The sequence below is a fragment of the Chanodichthys erythropterus genome, chromosome 12 (genome assembly GCF_024489055.1).
Source record: "Chanodichthys erythropterus isolate Z2021 chromosome 12, ASM2448905v1, whole genome shotgun sequence".
NCBI lineage: Eukaryota > Metazoa > Chordata > Actinopteri > Cypriniformes > Xenocyprididae > Chanodichthys > Chanodichthys erythropterus.
The window spans coordinates 48,289,057-48,304,160 of NC_090232.1; the positions used below are offsets into that span (position 1 = coordinate 48,289,057).

A 15,104-nucleotide genomic window follows, 5' to 3' on the forward strand; every position below is an offset into this window, starting at 1 on the left:
TACAAAATAAGTCTCAAAAGTTATCAAAGATGCAGAGAACAAAATATGAATGGCTGTGCATTTATTTGTTCATTAAATATAGCAAATACCATGTGTGTATATTGTGTTGCATGTAATGGTAAATAGCTTTGATGCTTTTAATGAGAGCAAAATAAAACTGTCAAAGCCGTTGCTGTGTGTGCTGTCAGTCTCCCCTCTTAACCACGCCCACTACTCTGAAGCATTTTTCAAAACTGATGAGAATCGACTGCTGCTGAAACAGGGGATTTCATGAGCCTTACATTTTTTCAGCTGGAGAGAGTCAGGTAAGTCTCATTAGTGCTCCTCCTTAAACAGCAAACATATGCTTTATTAGGGGCCTAGCCCCTATTGTAATTGTACGTTTTCCCTTTTATTATTATTATTCTTCCTCCCGAATGGGAGTCTATGGCAGCCCTATCAACGGAACATGAGAAAATGATGAAATTTGGCACACTTGTAGTGATGGTCATGTCTAGAAATCTGACCAATTTTGGAGTCTCTAGGACCAACTCTATAGCGCCACCACCAGTTCAAAAATTCAACATTCTAAAGTTTATAACTTTTGAACCATTTGCTCTAGAAAAATACAATTTAGTACATCTGATTCGTCTCTTCATGCTGATTCTATTAAAATTCTTACATTAAGTCTCCGCCCATTACAGTAGTGGCCATTTTGAAAAGTACAGTATTCCGTTTTTTCGCTACTCCTCCTTCAAAATTTGTCCAATTTTGTCCAAACTTTGATCACGTGATCTTTGGTCTGAGCCGCACAGAAATGACTGAACAGATTTTTTTTATTCATCTTTGTTCAAAAGTTATGATGTCACGAAGTTAACGAGGTTGACCCAAAATTGCTATAGAGGCTGTATCTCGGCCAAACTTTGAGCAATCAAAACTAAAATTGGTACACTTGATCAAGACCATGATCTGAGGTTCCATGCCAAATTTGGGAACAGCGCCACCTACAGGTCATGAGATCTGAAAAATGGCTATTTTGGCCAATAACTTTTGAACACTTTATTAGAAAATCAAGATCTGGATCTGTCTATGGATTCCCTGTGCCATGCCGAATCCGAAGATATCGAATTCGTCAACATCGGATGAACCACGTGTCCGCCATTTTGAATTTTGTCATAAATTGCAATAACTTTTAAACAATTTGACATATCTTCACACAAATTGGTATGTATGACCTTTAGAAGGTCCTGAAGGTACCTGAGAAGTTTCAACACAGCGCCACCTACTGTTCCATAGATGTAATGATTATTGCAAAACCACTTATAACTTTTGAAAACACTTTCCAAAATGTGTATGCTTTATGTCATTTTATTCCCTGGCTTATGCCGATTCCGACGATGTGTCATTTGTCATTTTCCTTAAATGTACCTGTCCGCCATATTGAAATAAATGGTAAACAGTTTTTTCGCTACTCCTCCTACAATTTTTGTCCAATTTTGTCCAAAATCAGCTCAGGTGATCTTTGGACCGAGCCGCACAGAAATGACTGAATGGATTTTTGATATTCGCTACCATTCCCAAGATATTCATCTCTGAATGTGACCTTGCTTGTGTTTGTTGTCTTATGCTAGTTAGCTTAGCATGCTAATTGCTTAGCATGCTAACCAGTTGTCATTCTCTTTAATGTGGCTCTTCAGTTATCAAGTTAACCATGAGCTTCATTAGCATTAAGTTAGCTTAGCATGCTAATATGGATAGCATGCTAAGTAATGCTTTTTTTGTGAATTCTTTGTTAGACTAAAAGGTTTCTTCCACAGTCTGTTGAATGTGCATCCTCAAGTAGCTCAATGTGTAAAGCCAGTTATCTGAAGAGCCCTGTATCCGAAGTTAGTGGGTTTGAATCCCAGGTGGAGCGGTTTTATAAAATAGTGTGTTTTGATTCCTTTACTGCCTCTTGGATTAGAAATAAATGCTTTTTGTTTCATGCTGTGTTCATTTTCATCTAAGCTTATGTACATTCTGAGTTCATTCTTGCCCGTAATTCTGAACCAGCTGTTTCATGTTTGTTCATTTTCTGCTGTTTTTCCTCTTCCTGCTCTGTATTGCACTACAGCATGATGAGCTGCAGAATGATCTAAAGTGCAGCTTTATAAGAATTCTTCATTTTGAGTTCATTTTCACATGAACTAATAAACTTCGGCAGGTGTGGAAACATTCACTTGCACAGTGGTGCAATGAGATGAGAAATGGACCTTGGACCCGGAGGTCCAAAATTTTGTAATAAGTATATTTTAGTTGTAATTAAGTTGTATAATAACACAACTTTTAAGTATATTTAGTGTACTTTTGTGTGCTAAATTGGAACAACTTCAAATATACTTAGTACACTTTAAGTATTTGCCTGTGTAGGGACTAATTACATGCTTGATTAGTGATATTAAAGTGTACTTAATTTGTGTTAAAAGTATACTTTATTTGTGTTATAAGTATATTTTATTTGTGATTAAAGTACACTTTATTTGTGATTTAAGTACATTACATTAAGCGTGTCTTCAGAAAACACAAGCAATATACACTGAATATATTATTTTACAGGTAATAGTATATACTGTATGCTCAGTACCTTTGGCTTATTCCAAATACTACAAATTACACACTTTGCAGTCAATAACAATACACTTTGTTATTACTTATATTTTGTATAATATAGTCAACATTTGAAGTGAATCAAAACCTTTAATCAAAGTTGTCCTAAAACCTTCTTCTTAAGAAAACTTTGCTGAACTTTTTTGATCCACTTCAAATATCGACTACTGTACTTTGAATTACATAATCTCACACAATACAATATTAAAATTGTTCTACCATTTAAATACAGTTTAATGAATTACTTAGGTGACATTTTCCCAAAGTTGAATGCATTTGTTTTCAAGGCCATTAAAATAAATAAAATGTAACAACATCACTAATGAAGAGACATATTTCATTGACAAATCCAATGGTTTTTATTTAAACTTAACATAGATTCAGCAAAACTTACCATGTTTTTCATTAAAGAAAAAAATATATATTGGACCAGTGGTGACTCTCTATACACAAATACAAATTACACATTATATTCCATTTTCTGATGAGCTTCTCATTATTGTGTCTGATGGCCGCTTACACAGAGGCAGTACTTGGGTAAAGTTGGTTTTATATTCACACATTCGGACATCCGTATTCAATAGCCTTGTTAATCACACTACATTGGACATTCAGTGGACATTCACAAGTAAATATGCCATTAAAACAATACTTGCCTATTTTGATCGACTGTGAAAAATGTTGTAAGTTGACAATCGTTGGTTTTCAATATCATGTCGCTGCTTAAAATTCGCAAACATTAATTTATTTCACATTTATTGAAAAGCCTGAATTTATCAGAAGTCCAAATGTGCGAATATAACACCAACAGCAGAGAAATCAAATCAAAGCTGAATCCACCAGGTGAAATATCAGGACTTGTATGTATGTGAGCATGTCTTGGTTTATTTGAACTATGGGAAAATGGCTCATTTGATTAGCACAGTCATGTGATCACACTGTTCAGTTTCCTGCATGTACAATGATTTTGTTTTGTTCCATTCAGCCAGAGAAAGAAGACTGCAGAAGCTGTAGAAATTTACAGAAAAATGGCTGGAGTTTACACAGGTACATTTAAAATATAGATTGATTCATACGAAACTTGACAACATCTGCTACTTTTATGTTATTGTTTCTCAAAGTTTAGCACAAATATGTTAAAAAATGTCCTCATAATGTTGGGAGAAAACATTCTTGGAACAACATTCTTCAATTGTACTTTAAATATTAAGGATCACTAAACTTGGTAGGGCTGGGCGATATGGACAAAAAGTCATATCCTATATTTAGGCTGAATATCGATATACAATATATATCCTGATATTTTTTCCGCAAAGTGAGAGCAAATATTCAGTCAAAGTCAAAGCCAAATATGACGTCAAAAGTAGTTTTATTGAAACCGGCCATTTCAGTGAACAGTTGCGAAATCAAATGAATAAATAGTAAACAGGTTTCTTCACCTGGTTCATAATTAAATGCTCAGCTGTTCAAATAACAATAAAATGTAAAAAAAAAAAAAAAATACTGTATAACAATAGGACAGGAGTACCTTTTTTAAAATCAAAGCTCCATAAGGTGCACATTTAAATAAAAAAAAAAAATCTTAAAAATAGCCTATAAAATAAAATCCAATCTTTTTCCAAAATAAATATATTTATATGAGAAAAGTACAATATCAAAAATTTTTAGTTTTACAACTATAAATGGCTTATTAAAATCCAATAACAGATTTTATTCTCCTTTCTAACAAATCCACAGATGCAAATAACGAACATTACAAAAGAATATGACAAACCCTAGTAACTTAACGGCAGCATTTACATATAAAGAAAGAACAAAATAAAGTGCTCAGTTTAAGAACATTTTTTTTAAACATCAGCTTGAGATTACCTTTTCCTTTTTGTTAACTCAATTTCTTATCTGAACAGTCTCAACCAGTTGCACAAGAAACAGATTATCAACTCAATAAACATTTTCCCCCTCTTTTTTTACTTTGATAAACAGTAATGCTGTCTTGAGGTAGACATTAGAAGACAGACAAGCGTATCCTCCTTCGTTTAAAGATTTTGTGCGAGAAACACCAGCCTGTCAACAGCATCCGGTTTCAGAGATGCTCTGTGGCAGGTCACGATATTGCCACTACAGCTGAAAACCCTTTCGGAGGGTGAACTGGTAGCTGGTACCAAGAGATACTTTTTTGCCAGGTGGCTCAGAGATGGAAAGAAAACTTCATGATCCTTCCACCACTTGAGAGGATCAGTGTCACTCTCCACACTTGCGGACTGCAAGTAACTTGACAGTTCATTTTCAATAGCCCCCCTCTTGGTTGGTGCAGTGGTACACAATGTAACTCAGAGATTGGGCTCTAAATGAGTTCAGTGATTCAGGTCAAATAATGATTATGTGAAAACATAACCAACATCACCTAATCATTTTTTCCATTTGTTTGTCTGGATGTTATAACTCAGTTAAAACAACCCAAATAAAATTTTATTTTAAAAAGTCAAGGGTCAAGAGCCCAACTAAAGCAAACACGATCTCCACGATGGTGGCTTAAAAATTGTGATTTTCTCCTTTGGTGATTCTGCTTGTTATCATCAGGTGTCTTCAATAATGCTCAATCATCACTCAATTAATCACTTCATTATCTCATTAACTTTAACACTCTGGAGTATGGTCTCACATGTACTCTCTGGAGAGTTAATTTAACACTGCAGTTTTTGCTGTGTAGGAACATAGAAGTATGCTTAAAGTGCAAAAAGTAAACTATAAGTGTGATGTCATGTTCACTTAAAGAAAACTTAAAAGTATTCTTGCACTAAACTAGCAGTTTACCGAGAGTATATTTCAAAGTGTATTAAAATAGTAAACTACTAGTATACTAGTATAAGTTCACTTTTAGTACAGATGCAGTACAAATGTGAACTAGTTAAAGTTTACTACTGTTAGACTTATAGTACACTTAAACGTATACTTCAATTGGGCCAATTTAGTCCCAAGCGGTATTAAAATAGTACACTTACAAGTTTACTACTAGTACATTGATATTATACTTGAACATTACTTTAGTATACTTGATCAAATGAACTTGAAGTATACTAGTTTTTCGTAAGGGATGTCCTGTCAGAATCATAAAAAACTATTAAACAAATGTGCTTATGCGAGAAATTTTACTCTGGTTTCACTTTAACACATTCATACAACTAATCCAAAATCAAGCTTTAGAAATATTCTACATTAATATTATTTTCTCGTTTCATAGTTTATTTTTTTAATCAATACCAGTACTAATCATAAATATCAAATATTATATTATTTTTTTTTCTGAATTTTAATCATGTAAGTGATTTTTATGTATTATTATTTTTTGTATAATTTATAAATGATGACTATACTGTATACTGTACATTTACTCGTGTTCCGTTCTTGTTGTTGTTCTTAGTATTTAATATTTATGCTATTTTTTAATGCTACTTCATATTTCTACTCCACTAAAAACTCCACAATGTTTAGGCATATGTGTCAACATTAGTTTCTAGTTACTTTGCAGTTTGCTATTTTCAATCCAGAGAAAAAAAAACTATAGTCTATCATAATAGCTAAATATATGTTACCTTGATGATAACAAGAGGCTAACCAGCATTTTAAAGTCATAATTACCTCACCTTTACCAGCTGTAACATTAAAGTGGTAAATACATCAATGCATCACTAATTCTTATCCAATAACGGAAACCTAATAAATATGGTTCTGAAATCTACCATTCTGTATTGTAAATGATTTTACATTTAGCACTTTAAGTTTTGTGTTTTATTAATCTATTTAACCTATATTTAACAATACATACTGCATTTCAACGGACACCTGGCCAAGACAGCAGCATAAAACACAAAGTTGCAGACAGTCACACAAAGGAAAATAAGGAAAAACTAACATTTTAATATGTTTTTGATTAAAGAAAAATATCTGAATACTCCTTACAACACTGCACTCACCAATAGCCAAGTGCAGTCTGTGACCGAAGCACTGCATCCTCAGCCACTCGTTCAGCTCAACCGCTTTGACGATGTTGCTCCTGTTGTCGGTTGTTATAGCAACCAGATACTTTTCTTGGAGTTTCCAGCTTGCAATTGCGTCCTGCAGGGCCTCAGCTATGTGCTCACCGGTGTGATCCTGGGGGAAATAACTTGTTTGCAGACACGCTGTTTTCATCTCCCAGTCTTGAATGAAGTGAACTGTCACGCTCATGTAAGGCTCACACGTCCTGCTCGACCACATATCGCTGGTCAACGCAAAATGGGTCACGTTAGCGCGCCGGTCAGCAAGGCTCTGTCTGATTTCAGTGTACATTTGTGGCAGTGCTTCTCGTGCAAAGTAGTTGCGACTGGGAAGCTCATATCTCGGGTCCATAGTTTTCAGTAGCTTTTGGAATCCGACTTGTTCCACAGTTGCAACGGGGACCATATCTTTAGCAATGTGATAGGACACCGCTTTAGTTATAGTACACCACTTGACACTTTTCTTTTCATAAGGCACATTGCGGGAAAATGAAGTTTGCAGTGAGCTTTGTTTCGGGGCTGGAGCTTTTTCGGGTTGTCGATGGCTTGCGGCTGTGGCTTCTGCAGCGCGCAGTTTCAAAGACTCTTCGTACTGCAGTTTGTGCCACTGTTTTAGGTGGTGAAAAAGATTTGTAGTGCTTCCACCCCTGGCTGTAACTTGTTTATTGCACTCCCTACAAATAACGTGATGTTGTTGCTCATCTGATACTTTGAATCCGAACCATCTCCAAATTACTGAGCCACTGCTTTTTCTTTTACTAACCAATTCCTCCGCGCGCTCCGCAGACGTAGTTGCTTCCTCCATTTTTGTTGAAGAGTGGCTCTGTGCCCTCCTCGAAGAGGAGGGGCGGTGGCGTGGGGAGCAGCGCAAATTTGAACTATATCGATATATCTAAAAATATATCGATATATTTTTTTATATCGATATATCGCCCAGCCCTAAAACTTGGCTAATAAAATGGTGGGATGCTACACAGCAAAATATTGTTTCATGAACAGCACTCAGTGTTCAAAAGTGTCCACAACTACAGAGTGTTAAAATAACACTGAAGCTATGCTGGAGTTTATTAGATAATTAAGTGAAGTTCCTAAACGTAATTTAGGGAGGAGCGAGCCCATCTAATCTTCCAATCAACAGCCAGAGTATATAAGCAGCTGCTTACCTCTCTTCAGTCTCAGCTGTTTCAGCATCCGGTAGTGCCGTACTGAACAATGTCCAACACCACGGAAATTCCACCATCCCCCTTCAGACGACGAACTTTCCCCGAGACACCAACAGTCACATCTCGCGTAAGATCGGATCTCACAGATCCAAACACGGATGCTCTTTCTGAGTGCTCATACAGACCACGCTGCGGATAGCCACTCTCTCCTCCACGCCCAGGATCGCCCGTTTAACTGCGCCTCATCTGTCTTCTTCACAGACTTCATCTCTTCATTCTACCGCCGCTAATACACTGATTCTACCCATTTCAAATGGTCCGCCAACAGCCTACGTCAAGTCCTCTCCAGCTCTGGAATTAATTTCTCCCGCAGATCATCAAAAGCTAAACTCTACGATCTTCTTTAGTTCTAACAACAGTTCCAGCATGCCAACAAACACTTCAGCATCATAAAAGCAAGACTCAGAAGTTTCTCTTCTGACCTGATGTCCTGAACATAAACATTTACAGCACACTAATCCACAGTCCGTTGCCGCCGCACGCACTTCCTCGTCCGCCGTTTTTCCGCCCAATCAACAACAGCTGCCGCAAAAACAGTCCCGCTTTTCCAGCTCTTCCCATATGCAGCTCCACTCCTCAGGCAAGAACTATCCAAACTTACTCCTGTCTCCCGCACTTTACTTCCTTCTATGGATTATGAAATGAAGCCTCTTGAATCTTGAAGCTTTTAAAAATAAATACATTTACAGCAGCCATAAACCAGCCAGTGCAGCCAAAGAATATAGATGTACAGCTCAGTCATTCCATTAAGCAAATTAAAGCCTGGCAATGTTAAACGTGTAGATTTCTGATAATATATTTTCCATACTAATGTGTTGCAATAAACTTAAATATAACAATAAAAATACTAACAGAGTTTGATGCAAGTAAATCATGCTCTAATTATGATAGGGTTTTATACTGTCTTTATGGCAGAATGTACGATCATGTAATGTAATATATATATATATATATATATTAGTAAATGGACTTTAAATTCCGTAAACCTGTAGAGTAGTGGTCTGGGTTCAACATTCTGAAACGCACGGCATTCATGTGACTGGAAAGATAGTTGAGACGTCTTTCATTTATCACTGCTCCTCTGAAAACATATGCATTCATTATAATTGAGCTGTGTATTCGATATGAGATTTGAAGCTTCAGTTTCATATGTAACATCACTAATTACTTCTGCTTTTTCAGTTCTTTTTCAATCTTCATCATGATAAACCCATGCGCCAGGATGCCCTCGCAGATGGTTACTTCTTGCTCACCCAGGAAGCGGATCCTAGCGTGAGGCTGCCTCCGCTAGTCATCCCTCACCCTCTATCCGTTTACAACTTACCTCATTCCTCCCCTCCCTTCTGTTCCCCAATTTCTTCTAACATTCTTCTTGGCACAGATCCTAGCATGAGGTTGTCTCCGCAAATGATCTCAACACTCTTTTTGCCCACCAACCCCTTTCTCTCACTTCAGCCATCTTGGACACTAGTCAGTAATGGAGCCCTCCTCCCAGCATCCATCTTTTTCCAACACCAAACACTTCTTCAGGTCTGAGCCGCTTGCCAGCACATTCTCTCGCAACAGCAGTCCCTCTTTCAGCTCCTCCCAACGCAGTTAACATGGAACAACCAACATTCTCAACCCATAACTGTTCCCTAATTCCATCAGGTGCAGACATTTGATCTTCTTCCTTTGGAGCAGTCATTTTTATATCTACCTCAAGCTTTGCAGCTAAGTGAGCAGCCTCTCTCTTCTTCAATCATTATTTCCCAGTTAGTTAGTGAAATGGACACCATCCAGACAATTTCCAACCAGTTCTTTTTTCAGGCCTGACAGAACATTTCAGCCGCAGTCTGGAAAGTATACCTGACTCCAGCTTGATCTGCAATAACTTATAATCTGCAACAGCTGGACCTGATATAGTGGAAGGCCTCATCAAAAAGAACTAGATTCCAGATTCATGATCGGCCCATTTTGATTCTCCACCTTATTCCGCATAAGCCCAATTGGAGTAACCAAATTAGATGAATTCTCCACCACCACAACATAGACCAAGCAATCATTCTCATAAACCTGTATCCCATAGTAGTAACAGCCAATCTATGGGGTTCCGAAATGTTAATTGCCCCTTAGAATTTCCGCCTGTTACCAGTTCATCATCATAGATGAACATATCCCAGGTCACCAAAATAAAATCACAGATGTTTTATCTTCTTTTTCAAATTTAGAACATTGGCTCTGGAAGCAGACTCCAATCAACTTCAATTCCTCCTGATTCAGAACTCTCATTCGTCTGGTCCATTCCCTCAAGACCTCTTCATAACGCATCCACAAATACCATACTGCAAGCCGTTTCTCTCAGAACACTCCAAACCTACTGGACAGCTTGGAGTTCCTTCAAAATACTTCCACAGAGCTTTCCAGGAGTTTTCCCTCCTTTCAGTATCCTTCATCTCTTACCTCCATCATACCAATTTAATTCAGGAACAATCAAAATCTACCTCAGTGGCATACATTGCTCTCCAAGTTCATCCATGGCCAACAGTGCCCCGACTCTTCAAGTCCCCAGATATCCCTCCTCATCAAAGGTTTACAAAACCAATCCCCCTCAGCCAAACACCAGACAACCTTGTAACCATCCATTTTTCTTATCTTTCTGCAAAGGTGCAGCCATCACAGCAGCCCAGAGGGGCCTATCCGAACACCAAATTAAAATGATCGGTCGATGCCCCGCCTTTAAAACAACATATGTTCGATCAGTTCTACATCACAAACACTAGCATCTTTCTGAGTCTGGACCGCTTCTCCCTACTATTTTTGCATCTCCCCGCTTACCAAGCCCCGCAGGGCTCATATTCATCTGGATGCAGTGAGAGCTCTCCCTTTTCGGATGTGTGTTAGCTACCACTCCTGGAATGGGCTTTCCCATTCGAATTGCTGTGTGGGCTCCCCCGTCCAGATACTGTGCAGGCTCTCCCGTTCGACTTGCAGTGTGGGCTCTCCCGTTCGACTTGCAGAGTGAGCTTCCCGTTTATTTTATCGGGGGCTCTCTCCTTCGAAACGCAGCGGGAGCTCTCCCGGTCGAATCGCAGTGTGAGCTTCCGTTCAGGCGCCGTGGGGGCTCTCCCTTTCTGAATCGCAGTGTGATTCTTCATGTTCTTAACCATGGAGGCTCTCCCGTTCGGATCGCAGTGTGGGCCCTCCTATCTGAACAAGCGGACTGGAGGTACCAAGGATCGTATGTCCCATAAGGATTGCAGTGGGCCCTCATGTCCTTATGTGATCCAAACCACCTTGGAAGGACGGTAGCTCTGCGTTTTATCTATATACCGTAGGCTCCCTTTTTCTACGGCAGGCAGGTTCGCTCTGGATATCAGTGGCCCGTTTTCCCTTTTGGGACGAGGACCTCCTTCCCCCCTGTTGGCAGCTGGGGGCCCCATGTACTTCTGAATTCATGGGCCCCCATGTTGCAGACGTTGCGGCGGGACGTTCTCCAACCACGTACTCAAACCTCCAGTCCCAAAAAACACTCCCGCAGGAGTAATTTTAGAAGTCACTGCCGCAGCAGTGCAGCGGCGAGATGCATCCTAGTCAAACTCACACAGCAGCAATAAACGCAAGCTCCCGACAGAGTTCCTTAAATAACATTGCCGCAGCAGAAGCCTGCTCATAGCTCCACATGGTGGACATAGTAGGGCGACGCGTTCCAGCCCAGCTCCCACAGGAGCCTCATTAAATATCACTGCCGCAGCAGTATTCATTCATGACTCCAGGCCAATTAATCACAACCACCTTGTGTTCCGGCATAGGAAACACTAGTGCCACTCCTCACCTCAACTCTATTCTTCATGTCGCTTTAATCTTTCGCTCATTTTGGGGGGGTAACAAGCATTAAGCATCTGGGTATCCCATATACATTAAATCCTTAAGCATTTTCAACCATCCAACTTGCTGTCCCAAATTTATTCTGCACTTTTTGGGGGGTGTATCAGAGCTCGAGTTGAAGATGCTTCATCGAGCCCCTCCTCAGTGGACAGCAAGCCAAATTAGCTAACCTAATATCCTAAAGATTATATGGGCAAACGAACTCGTTAAGTGAAGTTCCTAAACGTAATTTAGGGAGGAGCGAGCCCATCTAATCTTCCAATCAACAGCCAGAGTATATAAGCAGCTGCTTACCTCTCTTCAGTCTCAGCTGTTTCAGCATCCCTCCACCTCCCCAAACTCCACCTTCATTTCAGGTACCTTGCCCTATGTAATCACATCCTATATTTATTCACTGGGGGGTGTATCAGAGCTCGAGTTGAAGATGCTTCATCGAGCCCCTCCTCAGTGGACAGCAAGCCAAATTAGCTAACCTAATATCCTAAAGATTATATGGGCAAACGAACTCGTTAAATGACCATTAGTGATGACACACTGAAGGAAATAGGAACAAACATTTACAGTCACCGTTATGGTGATCTGTGTTTTTCTGTAGTTGGGCTCTTGACTCTTGGTTAAATTATTAATTTTACTCTGGCTGCAATGTGTTCAGACACTTTTACTGCATCAGAGAAAGTGAAGGAGACAGAACAGCAGTAGGTGATGTTTACTGTTAATCAATGTCATAGTGAAGTGTTTTGATTCACCGATTCAACTTGAATATTTTAAACTCATGCGTGAAAGAGTTAATAGTCATTAAAACAGACATGTAAATCTTCTTTTATCATTCTCTTTCTTGAGCAATGCTGAAATATTCAGTGAACATATTATTGCAATTACTGAAAGAGAAGCAAGTTAGTAAGGTCAAAGGTCAAGAGACCAACTAAAGCAAACACTGATCACCAACATGTGATTACAAACAAGTTTATTTTAAACAAAACATCAACATTTAAACCTCTGTTTATCTCAATAAGAACTTTTGTACACATTGAAATCTTTTATCTTCAGTTGACTGTGGCTGGAAGTCAGTTGTAGTTTCTGTTCTTGTTGTTTCTCTTTCCTTCAGTGATTCTGCTTAACAACAGGTGTTCAAATGTTTGAAAGAATGTTTCTGGAACTTCTTGAAATGTTACAAATCAACATTCCTATAATGTTGAGTTGTTAGTAAAACATAAGATGAAAGAATATTTCAGGAACATTGTATTGTACTAATCTTAAAAAATGTTCTAGTAACATCAAGAAAACTGGACATTTTAACATTTCCATAACAAAAACTGAATGTTTGGAAAATGTTCTTGGAAAAAAAAAAATGTTAGCTGGGATGACACATTTCTTAAAAATGAAATTAAACTCATGTTCTTATTTGTCTGCTCTTAAACTCAGTATCAGAGTCCACACTGAACACACACATGAAACCTGCTGAGCGCACAGATCTCAGGATCGTGATGGTTGGTAAAACTGGAGCTGGAAAGAGTGCAACAGGAAACACCATCCTGGGAGGAAAACCATTTAAAGAAGAATTTTCAACCGAATCTGTGACTGAGAAATGCCAATAACATCAGCAGATGCTGGAAGGTCGAATAATCTCAGTGATCGACACTCCAGGACTTTATGATACCAAAATGAGTAAAGAAGAACTGAAGGATGAATTAGTGAGATGTGTAGAAATGTCTGTTCCTGGTCCTCATGTCTTTCTTTTGGTCATCAGACTGGACGACAGATTCACAAATGAACAGAAACAAACAATGAAATGGATTCAGGAGAACTTTGGAGAAAAAGCTGAACGTTACACCATCGTTCTTTTCACTAGATGAGATCAGTTAGATAAACCTATAGAGCAGTTTCTGACAAAAAAAAATCCAGCTTAATGAGCTAGTTAGTGAGTGTAAAGGCGGTTATCATGTTTTCAATAACAAAAATGAAGAAAATCGATCACAGGTCAGTGAACTTCTGGAGAAGATCGACCGAATGGTGGAGGAGAACAGAGGAGAGCATTACACAAATGAGATGTACAAGGAAGCTCAGAGGAAAATAGAGGAAGAAGAGAGGAGGCAAAGAGAGGAAGCAGAGAGAGGAAGAAGAGAGGAAGCAGAGAGAGGAAGAAGAGAGGAAGCAGAGAGAGAAAGAAGAACAGATAAAGCAGGATAAAAGAATGTGGCGGTTGAATAAGGCTAAAGGTGTGGCCTTAGTGGGAGCAGGTGCGGTAGTAGCAGCATCAACAGGGGGATTTTCTGCTACTGAGACTCTGGGTCCAGCTTTAATCTCAGGAGCAGCAGCTGCTGGAGGTACAGCATTGACCTCTCTTGCTAAAGGGGAGAAACTGTCTGAAGCTTTAAAAGCAGGAGTAGTAGCTGGTGTAAATGTTGCACTTACCCATGTTAGTAGTACAGCTGTAATGGGAGGGATGAGCAAGGAATAACCCTTGTGAAAAAAAAGTACACTTTAGTATACTTTTATAAAGTGTACTTATTGCACAAATAATATTCTTAAAAAGAACACACTTAAGTGTGAATTAAATGTAATGTTTTCATCGCTTAAGTGCATTCTATTTGTAATTAATTTCAAATGTATCACAGATTAAGTTCATATTAAATGCAATAAGTTGAACTTTTGAGTGATTTTTTTGAACAACTTAAGTGGTACTTTAATACAACTTTATGATAACCTTTGTAGCGTCTGGACCAATCAGCCACACAATTATTCATGGTATTCAATGAATTACCCATAAACTCACTCTCACTATCAAAGTTCTCTGAACTCATCCCCCTAAAACTGCAACCAACATCCCAAGTGTAGCTAGCACACAGGCACAACTAGGTGTCCTGTTACAGTTATATGGTACTTTTATGATCCATAAGAATGCTGTAGAGACTAGTGACTCATCCTTCCTGAGAAGGACAAATAAACTCTCTTAATCCTACGTATTCTCTATATAACCACTTGGGAAATGTATAAACATGTATCCAAGTTTCCCATCTCATGACTTTCCTTTTATAGGCTTTATTCTATGTATTAATTCTCTCTTTTGAACTATTTTGGTATTAATGTTCCATAGTTGCAAATGTATAGTTAACTGAGATCACATTGGCAGCATGCTTGGTATCTACGGACTCCAACTTTCATTTCCTATTTGGTAATTTATGTTACATGTTACTAACTCTGTGACACATTAGTATTATAAGAATCTAGAGGGTTCTTCTCTCAAACATCCAATCCAGTGTCTTATGCTAATATCTTGCTACAGAACAAAGACTCGTAAAACTTCCCTCCGAGGGGGCAACTCCTTATTGGCTCAGACACCTTAAGAGGGTGT

The 15,104-nt window shown here is 38.6% G+C and overlaps 1 protein-coding gene across 2 annotated transcripts in view; it reads left to right on the forward strand.

Annotated features, from left to right (window-relative positions):
- Window positions 1-14,780, forward strand: part of LOC137031523 (GTPase IMAP family member 8) — a 28,568-nt gene extending 13,788 nt beyond the window's left edge. For both annotated transcript variants that reach the window (XM_067402530.1, XM_067402531.1), the window contains exons 4-5: window positions 3,611-3,672; window positions 13,175-14,780. The gene's annotated coding sequence lies outside the window, so the exon portion shown is untranslated. The remainder of the gene's footprint in view (window positions 1-3,610; window positions 3,673-13,174) is intronic.
- The last annotated feature ends 324 nt before the right edge of the window (window positions 14,781-15,104 follow it).